Below are 12,256 nucleotides of genomic sequence, written 5' to 3' on the forward strand. Positions count from 1 at the left end.
AGATTTAATCCACTGTTTCTGAGGCTGCACAGAAAAATTTTCCTTTCTCTTCTTTTTTCTGCACAGTTCCTGGGGTTCAGCTTGGATTTGGCCCTGCCTCTGTGTGCAGGTTTCCCTCCTGCATCTGTTCTTCACTCAGACAGGATGCGATTAAAGGAGTGGCTGCTTAGGGGGCTCTTGCTCACTCAGGCTGCAGGGAGGGAGCAGGATGGAATGTGGGGCGAGCCTGCAGTGGCAGAGGCCAGTGTGACCTTGCAACAGCCTGAGTTGCGCCGTGTGTTCTCCTGGAGAATTTGTCCCTGGATCACTGGACTCTGGCAGTGGCGGGCTGCACAGGCTCCCAGGAGGGGAGGTGTGGATAGTGACCTGTGCTTGCACACAGGCTTCTTGGTGGCTGCAGATGCAGCCTTAGTGTTTCATGCCTATCTCTGTGGTGCGCACTGATAGCTGTGGCTCGTGCCCATCTCTGGAGCTCGTTTAGGCAGTGCTCTGAATCCTTTCTCCTCGTGCACCCCAAAACAATGGTCTCTTGCCTCTTAGGCAGGTACAGACTTTTTCCCGGACTCCCTCCTGGCTAGCTGTGGCACACTAGCCTCCTTCAGGCTGTGTTCACGCAGCCAACCCCAGTCCTCTCCCTGGGGTCTGACCTCCATAGCCTGAGCCTCAGCTCCCAGCCCCCACCCTCCCTGGCGGGTAAGACAAGTCTCTCAGACTCGTCAGTGCTGGTTGGCACCAATCCTCTATGCAGGAATCTCTCCACTTTGTCCTCTGTACCTCTGTTGCTGTGCTCTTCTCTGTGGCTCCAAAGCTTACCCCCATCCCCCATCTCCACCAGTGAAGGGTCTTCCTAGTGTGTGGAAACCTTTCCTCCTTCACAGCTCCCTCCCACTGGTGCAGGTGCCGTCCCTATTCTTTTGTCTCTGTTTTTTCTGTTTTCTTTTGCCCTATCCAGGTACGTGGGGAGTTTCTTCCCTTTTGGGAAGTCTGAGGTCTTCTGTCAGGATTAAATAGGTGTTTTTAGGGGTTGTTCCACATGTAGATGTATTTTTGATGTATTTGTGGGGAGGAAGGTTATCTCCATGTCTTACTCCTCCGCCATCTTGAAGGTCCCGGCTTATTCATTTTAAACAAATATGCAATGCAATGGATTCAAGTTTTGTGTTTTTGATCAAAATTACAGCAACCTAAGATTCTGTAGATTATTCAAGAGGAAGACAGAGACATTTATTAGTGCCATAATCTCCTAGATGATTCTAAGACTTCATTTATTTTCAGGTCAACTATATAAAATGAATGGTGCAGAGTCCCTCCCCAAACCCCACCGATGGTAGCTTTTTCCAATTTTCTGCTTTAGTAGTACAGCCTTTCTAAACAGTAATACAAATTTCGATTGTTTTACTACAAGTATGATTTAACTGAACAAACTGATTTTTTTTTGCAATTTTTTAATGTCTTCAAGATACATATTTGTGTTCTCAAGAAACAATTCTTATATTTGCATCATATTTTACTGTTTTTGAAATTAAAAAAAGAAAACTTTGGCCGTTGCAAACATTATAGCCAAGCATCTTAATAGAGCCCCCAAAATGCAAATATCATTGAGGTATATCACTTCCCAAAGAAAAATGTAGAAAATGGGCTCCAGACCCTTCATGATTTTCAAACATAACACTAAATTTATGAGATTAAAACAAATTTTATTCCAAGAATAAAAGCTATTATTTACAAAGTTTTGGTGATAACATGAAACATATCTAAACCCGCAATGGAAATCAGTTGTTATTTTACAAGAGGATTTTTGTGTATGAGAAAAGAAGAGGCTGATGTAGTTGTGCTAAAGGATGGACACTGGGCAATTCATTAATTTCCCACTTGACCTAAATGATGTAGACTTACAGCAATATAGAGGGCAGAAAACTTGTGCCCGGCTTCCAGTAAACCCTACCATCTGGGAAAAGTATTCTAAACATTTCCTGCCATCCTTCGTCCCTAAGCTTAAGCTCATTCCCTCTAGGTTAGAAGCAAAGAATATTTTTTTTAGCTCAACATTGTACAGTTTTTATTAAAAGAGAATCACAGGCTGAATAGTCAATTTTTCATATAGCAGGTTTACCATTGTGTCTCTGAGGACTTTTCAGTGGGATAGAGGAAAAAATGAGAATTGCTCTAAATTGGTTTCTAAGTACACTGACTTTTTAACCTGGACGAATTAAGGACTAGGGCATATCTTAATGCCAAATCTATGAAGGGCTTGGCATTGCCATGTGTGATAATACTTCTTATCTCAGATATAGTGACATCAAATATTTCTTTGATCCCAAAGGAGGAGCATAAGAGTTGGTAAACGACATTAAACTGTTTTGTGGGGAAAATATATACTTCATCCATAACGGGTTACTAAGTGGTGATTTTATTCAAGGGCAGGTCACAGGAAGCAGGCAATGGGTTATGTACCCAAGACACCTGGGAATACTCCTACAGAGGCCACCCAGAAGCCTGGATATGAGATTCTGAAGAGACTGATATCCTGTACAACAGCATATTGAGTTTGTCACATTAGTCCTCCAAAGTGGAAATATACAAATGTCTTAGTGGGGGGTGCTTTTTTTCCACCAAAGCACTCAGTTTTTCTGATTTCTTTGAATTGACTTTTGATCTTGTTTTTCTTTTGTTTTCCCAATTATCTTCAAGTTGGGGGACTGTCCACCACAAACTTTTCTAGATCAGTTCCATATTATTGTGCATCCTTCCCCATTGCATTTGATATTAGAAAACAGAATTCCCGAATATTTCTTCTTTGGGAAGTCAGACTCAAACAAAATTGCAAAGTGAATGAAATGTATCTCCAATGCCCTCCAGTCCTATTTCAGTCTTTCTGCCTTCCTTTTGGGTAATAGCCATACCAGAAGTGATACTTCACACTGTTCTGTCTTCTATCTTCACAGTAGAACCTACAAGTCTTCTTCAATTATTATCCCCACTTTATTTTACCGATTATGAAACAAGTAAGAAATAGCACCAAGGGCACACTTCTTGAATACAAAATTCAAACTCCATTGAGGTCTGACCTAGTGCTCTGCTGAGGTGACATCTTATCTGGACTCGCTCTTCCTGACACTGCCCTGCGCTGCCATCTCCTGCCCCTGTTCTGCCCTCTCAGATGCCAGCAATGTTCTATAGGGCTCTTTTTCCACCTTGTTCTCTGAGTTAAAATCCAAATTACCTAACCTGTGCTGCATTAAGCAATTGGTAGCATTCTAAATAATTTGAGAAGCAATTTCAAGTAAAGGAACTCATCCGGGATAATAAATCCCTTGTTGAATTTTTTTGGGAGGACTCTGGAACTCACTAACACAAATCACGATTTTAAGTTTACAGTTTAAAAATCTTGGTCTCCAAATTTTGCTGTGTAAATTTAACACTGTTTTATGATGAATTAACTCTAACTGTGCAAAGGAAAAGCCATTCCTTTTAAATTCATCTCCCTCCTCTACCTCAATTCCCTTCACATAATTCATAAGCTACTGAAAATTTGAAGATCCTCTAATGAATTCCAGATGCTTCTGCAATAATTTCCAGGCTCTGTAACTTTTGCTAACACTACTTCACTCTTGCAGCATTACGTTTTTAGCTGAAAGCTTGAACCTTTTGAACTAGTGCTTTTCACACTATCCTCCCCAGTGGAGGACGGCCACGTCACCCTCACCCACACCCACCTGGGTCAGCACAGCCCTGCTTATAGATCTTTTCATGTTTTCACCATGACACCAAGGGTTCGAGGGTAAAACATACTGAAACCTTGAGCTAGATGTTTGAGAACTTAAAAAATTTTCTTATGATATGGCCATATTGTTTTTACTAACACATTTTGACACTAAGTAATCATTGCTACTGATTCCTGAAGGACTTATTTTGCAGTGAAAGAATTAGAACTATTCATATATTATTCATGAAAATATTCTTCTATAAGAAGAAAATATTCTTCTATAAGATAGAAGAATCCCTGCATTACAAATTATGATAATTATTCTAACTACAAAGAAAAAGAGGATAGTATTATTTCCACAAAGTGCCATAGCTTTTGTTTATGCGTTGTTGTTTACATTTTCCTTTAGTTTGGGGGAGAAGGGTAAATAATATGGGATATCAAAAAAAACAAGCTGTGTCAAGTTTAAAGTGTACAATGTTATCATACATATATGTAATCATCTTAGTTTAAGATTAACAATTTAAAATATAAAATTTACTAGTGTTAGAAAACAGATTTACAGTGGGTTTGTTAGAGAGATCTATTTATTAATATTACTGAGGAGGGAAAAGATTCATGCAAATACATGGGCTAAATACTGCAGGTGCATGCTACATCTCTCCATGATATGAAAAATTCTTTACAATTCCATGAGATGTGAATTAATAGTAGAAAATATTTTTTCCCAACTAACAGCAAAATAAGGAAATATTTCTCAGAATTATCAAAACACTGTATATGTGTGTATGCTTGTATATATCTTTGTGAGGATTTGTGAGCTCATTATAAGGAGAATATCATTATTGTTTATGTTCTAGAGATTTTTGGCAAAAAGAAAACAATGGGGACCTTTCTACAATTTATATTAAGCATACTAGGATGTCATTTTCAATGAAGTGTATATACATATATATATATATATATATATATATATATAGTCTTCCAAAACACATGTGTTTATATTTGTTCTCTGCATACCTTCTGGGCTAAATTATTAGTTCCCTAAACTTTGGCATATTTAATTTTAGAGCAATTACAGTCTTTAAATTAGTAAAAGAAATGTTCATATATCATACTTTAATTCCCATTAAATATGATGGTTCCACCTGGACTGGTATAAGATCATTTCAGCAATTCCTTTACCCTCCCCAATGCAGGAGGATCTCCTGATTGGTTTCTGAATTCTATCAGTTTCCATAACAAGAACATATCATTTGGACATTTTAAAACAAATCCTGGTTTGCTGTTTTTGTTCTTGTTGTGCTAATTATGATGGTTGGCTTTATTTTTTTTAATTAAATGAAGCAATACCACGTTCACATACAACAGTTATTCTATTCCACCTTGTAAGATCCATTCTTTACCAGAAGTCAAATCTATTCGGGTCACTCAGTGGTGGCCCTCTCTAGGACATGTCAAGTAACTAAAAATAATGATAGCAGCTGTGAATAAATAGAATCAGAACAAAAGTATCTTCATGAAAAACAAAGCAAACAAAAACACCATCCTGAAAGAATACAATGAAAACAGCACGTAGAGGAGATGCTTTAGCCGACCATTCTGCTAAAAAGTCTGCTCTGACTGACGTCCTTTCACGGAAACCGCCCATGGAACTTGTCAAATCCATGGAGGGGTTCAGATATTCCATCCTAGGTGCCCTAAATTTGTTTTCTAAATTATGAAAAGAAACAGAGGGAGCTCTCATATGGGAAGACCCACGTGGCTAAGATCTGGCAAAGCCAGGATGATCACGAGGTAGCATCCGATGAAACTTGAAATGAACACTTGTCAAAATTCTCCACCAGATGATCCGATCCATCCCAGTAAGGGGAAAATGTCCACAATATTAAAAACACTGATGGATAAAATATTTAAGGATAACAAAATACAGCCTCATCCACAGGTAACATAATTCTGGGAGAAAGTGTAAAAGCAAGGCATAGACTGGAACCATGCTCTGAGAGAACATTTGAGCATTTTTAACTGAATTTTATAAAATGACTTCCCTCTGGGTGATGAATATGCACAAATAATAGTATGCTTATTTTCTGGAGGGTTGAAATACTCCCTTGTTAAAACAACCACAGCACAGATTGTAGCTAAAAGACTGAATACCCTATTCTCAATGTAGAACATTTTAACCATTCTATTCAGTAAAAGGGGGCCATTTTACCAGCAGTTATTCATGAATTCTACAAGGATTTGCCCCCTGCTCAAAAATATTCACTGTCTTCATTACTGTGAAACCGCTAGAATAACAGAAAGCATTTTAACTGGAATTGGTAAGTTATACTAATTAAGTCCTAATAGTGGAAGATTTTCAGGAAACCCCACAAAAGTCTATGGCTAACCCAAGATCCTCAGAATAAATAATGGCAATGGACAGGACAGAGCTTACATTCAACACCACCAAAACCAGATCCTCCTAAATACCTGAAACCACTGATTGTTACACTTTCCTTTGCACACTTTTATTATCCTTTTATTTGTGTCTTTTTCCTTACAAGTTTATACACTTCTGATTTTTCCTACCATGTTCCTCTTATAATAATATAAACTTGCTTATTTTTAAAATATACTAGAACCAATTACCACCATAACTCTTTAATAGCTCTTCCAAGTGATTGCTGGTCATCTAATTTTAAAAAAACTAAGTTAAGGTATGTTACACTGACTTTACTAATAATGAATCTCTTGTAGATAATACAAGTTTAGGGCACCAGAAAAAGGGGATAAGATATTTTGGGGATGAAAATATGACTGTCTTAACAACACCTTAAAAACAATATACTTACAGCTTCACAAAAGTTGTTCACTTCTCTCAGGAAGCACCTGTATTCTTCATCTTGTGTGAAAAGCAATGCTCTTCAGTGTTCACAGAGAACCACAGCTTTTTGTTCTGCAAGTCTATTAGTTAGGCTTCCCCAAGTGGATGACTCCCGAATATCTTCTGTTGGCCTTCAGATTTATAAAGATCCCAAAGTTGTGAAGTTCTTTGTAGAGAAATAATAACTAGTGGAACAGACCACAGAGTAGTTAGGCAACTCTAGGTAGGCATAAAAAGTCTGTTCTATAATTTGAATATTGTAATAAGTAATATAGCACAAAAATAAGTTTAAATTCCTTATATAAATCATTGGACAACATAGGATTTTCTTTTAGCTCCTCAGGGAAAATCTGTGCTGTTACTAACTTATTCTATTGTATCTGAATTAACACTACTCGTAAAATGAATCAATCTATATCTAAATGAAAAAGAAAGTCAACCTGGCTACCTAAAGTAGACTCAGAGAGTCACTGGGATCTGCTTTCTTGGGCAACCTAGAAAAACCTTGGATTATTTCTACAGTGCCTTTCCATCCCGTAGTTATTTTTGTTTTTCTCACAGTTGTTTAATATCCGTTGTCCATAAACTTAAATGCTTGTATGCAGTTTCTGTCCTGATAGGTGATTCAACAAACAGCTCAAAGACAACAGCAGAATAATATAATCATGCTGATCAATTATCTAACCAAAAATCATACCTGCACAAACAAACTTCATCTTAAAGGAGATCTGAAAACAAACCTCATCTTCAAGGAGAATCAACTACACCGGGGAAGAGCTGAGCAATTCATGATGGGCTTTACTCCTGTTGGCTGTGAAAGAACCAAAAAGAACTGTGAATAGAAAATGTCCTGCATTGTAGAAAAAAGCAAACCAAAAAACTGATCTTCTGTTGCCTTGCTAAAAAGAGCAATCAGAACTCATTTTTAACTTCCTCAATAAATAAATGACAGCCTTTTAGTCATCATAAAAATTAACCCCTAGAGCCAGTTTTAAATGTACTTAATCAACCAATGACAACTCACTCCAGTAAACATGGTTAGGCAAGGCAACCAAACAGAAAAGCCCTTCACTTCTGAAAGGCAGCCCATCAGGAAGAGGCTCATTCCACTGAACATGATTCTGAGTGCTAGCCAGTCACCGAAAGTCTTATCCACCTACAGTAATGGTAAATCATTCACATGTCTGAACTGCAGTGACATTAATTATTGAATGTCATGCTTCCCAAACACGCTATGGAAGACTGCATTCTGCTCTGCTTAGAGACAGTGCCTGACCAACATAGTTCCCCCACCTGAAGAAAGCAGAAAGTTCAGCTGTGTGTGTATGTGTGTGTGTTTCACGTGCTGAATGATGGTTTTATCCTTTACAGGGTAGCGGTTACATGGCTGTATATACGTTTGTTCAAACTCTATACAAACATTTATGATTTTTATTGTATTTTCCTTATATCTCAGTTGAAAAAAGAGTATTAGGAATAAAACAGCCAAAAAGAGGCAGATGTTTAGAACTGAGATGGAAACTTTGAACACTGCCTATCTGGCCTCTCTCACATCTACATTAGCAGCCCCTAGGACACCTTTATGATCTCAATGGGAACCACAGAACACAGTTTAAAAACAGCTGCTATATACATGATAATGACAACTCAAGGAGGCACTGGAAAACATAGCTTAAAATTCTTAAATAATGATATTTTAACTAATTTGGAGAGGCTTAAAAAGCATGAACTAAAATACAAGACAGGAATGACATGAAAGTAGGGAAAAGGGATCAGAACTAAAGCAACCTAAGATACCTTAGATTATTCAAGAAGATAAGAGATATTGGTTAGTTTTTGTTTGTTTGTTTTTGCAGTACGCGGGTCTCTCACTGTTGCGGCCTCTCCCGTTGCGGCGCACAGGCTCCGGAGGCGCAGGCTCAGTGGCCATGGCTCATGGGCCCAGCCGCTCCGCGGCATGTGGGATCTTCCCGGACCGGGGCACGAACCCGTGTCCCCTGAATCGGCAGGCGGACTCTCAACCACTGCGCCACCAGGGAAGCCCTTGGTTAGTTTTTAAATCAATCTGCATGGCAAAAAATTCAAGGGTAATCACAGAGTTAATAACATAAAGGGTATAACTTCCATTCCAGTAAAGGAAAAGGAAGAGAATTTTTAAAATCTGGTCAATCCAATACAAGGAAGGAAAGGAGAAAAAAGAAAGAAAATGTATTGTCAGTAATGTGATAGAGCCAGGTTACAAAGTCTCTCAAGAGCTCTCCAGAGCTGCCGTGCACAAGTCTTCACATCAGCTTCAGTTCTTTCATGTTGATTGCTTGCATTATGCCACACAGAGAGTATTTACACCAGGGAAATAAGCAAATGTTACAAATAAGAGATTTTGTTTCAGAGAGCCAGTTTTTAAACATTTACCAGTATACCTCTGTGCACATTAAGTAGAAAATGCAACTACTACTAATACCGAAAATAATAGCAAGGATATGGCTTAGTAATATTAATATCTACTCAAACTAGCTCTATGCCCCGCAAAGCATTTTTGAGGTAATTATTTAATCATATGAGATAATATAAGGATAAATTCATGTAAGGATGTAACAATCCTAAGCTGTGTACAAAGTCTTAACATTTATAAAGCAAAAAAAAGAATAAGAAGTGGAAAAATTAGTAGGCAGACTGGGGGATTTTAACATACTCCCCTCAGAAACTGATAGATCAAGTTGACCAAAAAACAAAAACAAAACAAAACAAAACAAAAAAACAAAATCCCTCTCAAAATATATAAAAAGAGGGCTTCCCTGGTGGCGCAGTGGTTGAGAGTCCTCCTGCCAATGCAGGGAACATGGGTTTGTGCCCTGGTCTGGGAGGATCCCACATGCCGCAGAGCGGCTGGGCCCGTGAGCCATGGCCTCTGGGCCTGTGCGTCCGTAGCCTGTGCTCCGTGGCGGGAGAGGCCACAACAGTGAGAGGCCCGCGTGCTGCAAAGAAAAAAATAAAATAAAATGAAATAAAAAAAATATATATATATAAAAAGATTTACTGCACAAATAAGAAGCATGATCTAATGTACACATATAGAACACTGCAGCCAATAAGTATAGAATACAATTTATTTGGAAGCACATATGATGCATTTATTAAATTGCCATAAAAAGTTTTGAATAGCTAAGAATTGGCACATAAACCTTATTTCATAATCATATTGTCATAAAAAGAAAACAAGAAGAGAACTGAAATTATACATTTGGTAATAAAATAAATAAATACTTATTTCACAGATCAGAAACTAAATTTGAATTGAAATTTAGGAAATGTTTGAAACTGCCCTACAACAAAAGCAGTTTGTTATAAAACCCATGGGATTCTGTTAATCAGGAGGTATTTAGGGAGAAATGTACCGCCTAGAATACAACATGTTAGAAAACAAAATGACTAACCATAAATGAGCTAAATGCTCGTCTTAAAAGTTAGAAAAAGAAAACTTACTAAACTTAATAGAATTAGGGAGAATGACACATTTTCTAGAAAAAAAATAAGTAATCAAAACTAACTACAAAACGAATACAAATATCTCTATTAGCGTTAAAGAAATCAGTCAATCTCCAAATATACTCACAAAATAAAGAACTGTACGGCTTGGACACAGAAAATAAAATTACTTTTGGGAAAGGTCACTTTTTTTCAATCCAAACAAAGATGCTATATAGATTAGTATTAGTTTGGGAATCCCAAACCATTCCTTTAACAATCGATTTCAATCTCCCTATTAGTGTGTGTGTGTGTGTGTGTGTGTGTGTGTGTGTGTGTGTGTGTGTGTGTGTGTGTGTGTGTGTCTTGTAATCCTAAATTCTACATATTACCTCAAGAGACTTTTTCAAGTAAGTTAAACCACATAAAAATTAATTTGTCATTTACAGTGAAGACAGAGCAAATATTTACCCCAAATCATATTTTAAATAAAACTTTAAAACAACTCCCTGAATAAGCACTATTGAGTTAATGAAATTAAATCTATATATCTCAAGTGCATAAAACATTTTGTAACCTTATTTTAACTTTCATCATGTGTAAACCATGGTATACTAGTGAACTGTATTCAGAAAAGAATGCTGTTCATGTAACACCACTTTTCCAAAGAGAAAAAGAGGTGAACCTGACCTCTGTCATTTTGACAAAAAAAAAATTTGTTTTCAAGAATCTCCTACTGGAATCTGCAGAGAGTTGAAGAAGTAGGAATTATTTGTGGCTAATATTAAATTTTCTACTTGAAAATATTACTTTGCCTCAATATTAGTACTCAATACTAGAAACATAACTCTAAAATTCCCTTTGTACAGTTTTACAATAATTTAATGAAGCCTAATGATGTCTTAGGGGAGAAAAGCAAAGATATCCTATGTTGTATTCTGTTTTGCCTTTAAAGTTATCAGTATCCTATCAAGGTATTCAAAGCTAAACTGAATCTTTAATACGCATTTTCTCTTCCTAAAAAAAGCAATTGTTTAGTGTTTTCCTTTAAATGTGAAACAAATCAATAATGCAATACGGGGCAAGGAAGAACATTTTCACAAAGGCCACAGGCTTTTTTTTTTTAACATCTTTATTGGAGTATAATTGCTTTACAATGGTGTGTTAGTTTCTGCTTTATAACTAAGTGAATCAGTTATACATATACATATGTCCCCATATCTCTTCCCTCTTGCGTCTCCCTCCTTCCCACCCTCCCTACAATCCCTCTAGGTAGTCACAAAGCAGCAAGCTGATCTCCCTGTGCTATGCGGTGCTTCCCACTAGCTATCTATTTTACGTTTGGTAGTGTATATATGTCCATGCCTCTCTCTCACTTTGTCACTGCTTACCCTTCCCCCTCCCCATATCCTCAAGTCCATTCTCTAGTAGGTTTGTGTCTTTATTCCTGTCTTGTCCCTAGGTTCTTCATGACCATTTTTTTTTTTTTTAGATTCCATATATATGTGTTAGCATACGGTATTTGTTTTTCTCTTTCTGACTTACTTCACTCTGTATGACAGATTCTAGGTCCATCCACCTCACGACAAATAACTCAATTTCGTTTCTTTCTATGGCTGAGTAATATTCCATTGTATATATGTGCCACATCTTCTTTATACATTCATCTGTCGATGGACACTTAGGTTGCTTCAACGTCCTGGCTATTGTAAACAGAGCTACAATGAACACTGTGGTACATGACTCTTTTCAAATTATGGTTTTCTCAGGGTATATGCCCAGTAGTGGGATTGCTGGGTCGTATGGTAGTTCTATTTTTAGTTTTTGAGAAACATCTATACTCTTCTCCATAGTGGCTGTATCAGTTTACATTCCCACCAATAGTGCAAGAGGGTTCCCTTTCTCCACACCCTCTCCATCATTTATTGTTTGTAGATTTTTTGATGATGGCCATTCTGACTGGTGTGAGAGGATATCTCATTGTAGTTTTTTTTTTTTTTTTTGCGGTACGCGGGCCTCTCACTGCTGTGGCCTCTCCCGTTGCGGAGCACAGGCTCCGGACGCGCAGGCTCAGCGGCCATGGCTCACGGGCCCAGCCGCTCCGTGGCATGTGGGATCTTCCCAGACCGGGGCACGAACCCGTGTCCCCTGCATCGGCAGGCGGACTCTCAACCACTGCGCCACCAGGGAAGCCCTCATTGTAGTTTTGATTTGCA

General features: G+C 37.9%; 1 protein-coding gene across 19 annotated transcripts in view; it reads right to left on the reverse strand.

Moving 5' to 3' along the window:
• LOC307195169 (uncharacterized protein) overlaps positions 1 to 12,256 on the reverse strand; it is a 665,726-nt gene that overhangs the window by 197,972 nt on the left and 455,498 nt on the right. For 18 of the 19 annotated variants that reach the window (XM_079939118.1, XM_079939117.1, XM_079939116.1 and 15 more), the window contains 2 exons: positions 7,316 to 7,386; positions 6,544 to 6,760 (listed from right to left, as the gene is read on the reverse strand). The gene's annotated coding sequence lies outside the window, so the exon portion shown is untranslated. Of the gene's footprint in view, positions 1 to 6,543; positions 6,761 to 7,272; positions 7,387 to 12,256 lie in introns of all 19 variants that reach the window. The other variant, XM_079939123.1, reaches the window with a different exon arrangement.

Source organism: Stenella coeruleoalba (assembly GCF_951394435.1).
Source record: "Stenella coeruleoalba genome assembly, chromosome: 12".
NCBI lineage: Eukaryota > Metazoa > Chordata > Mammalia > Artiodactyla > Delphinidae > Stenella > Stenella coeruleoalba.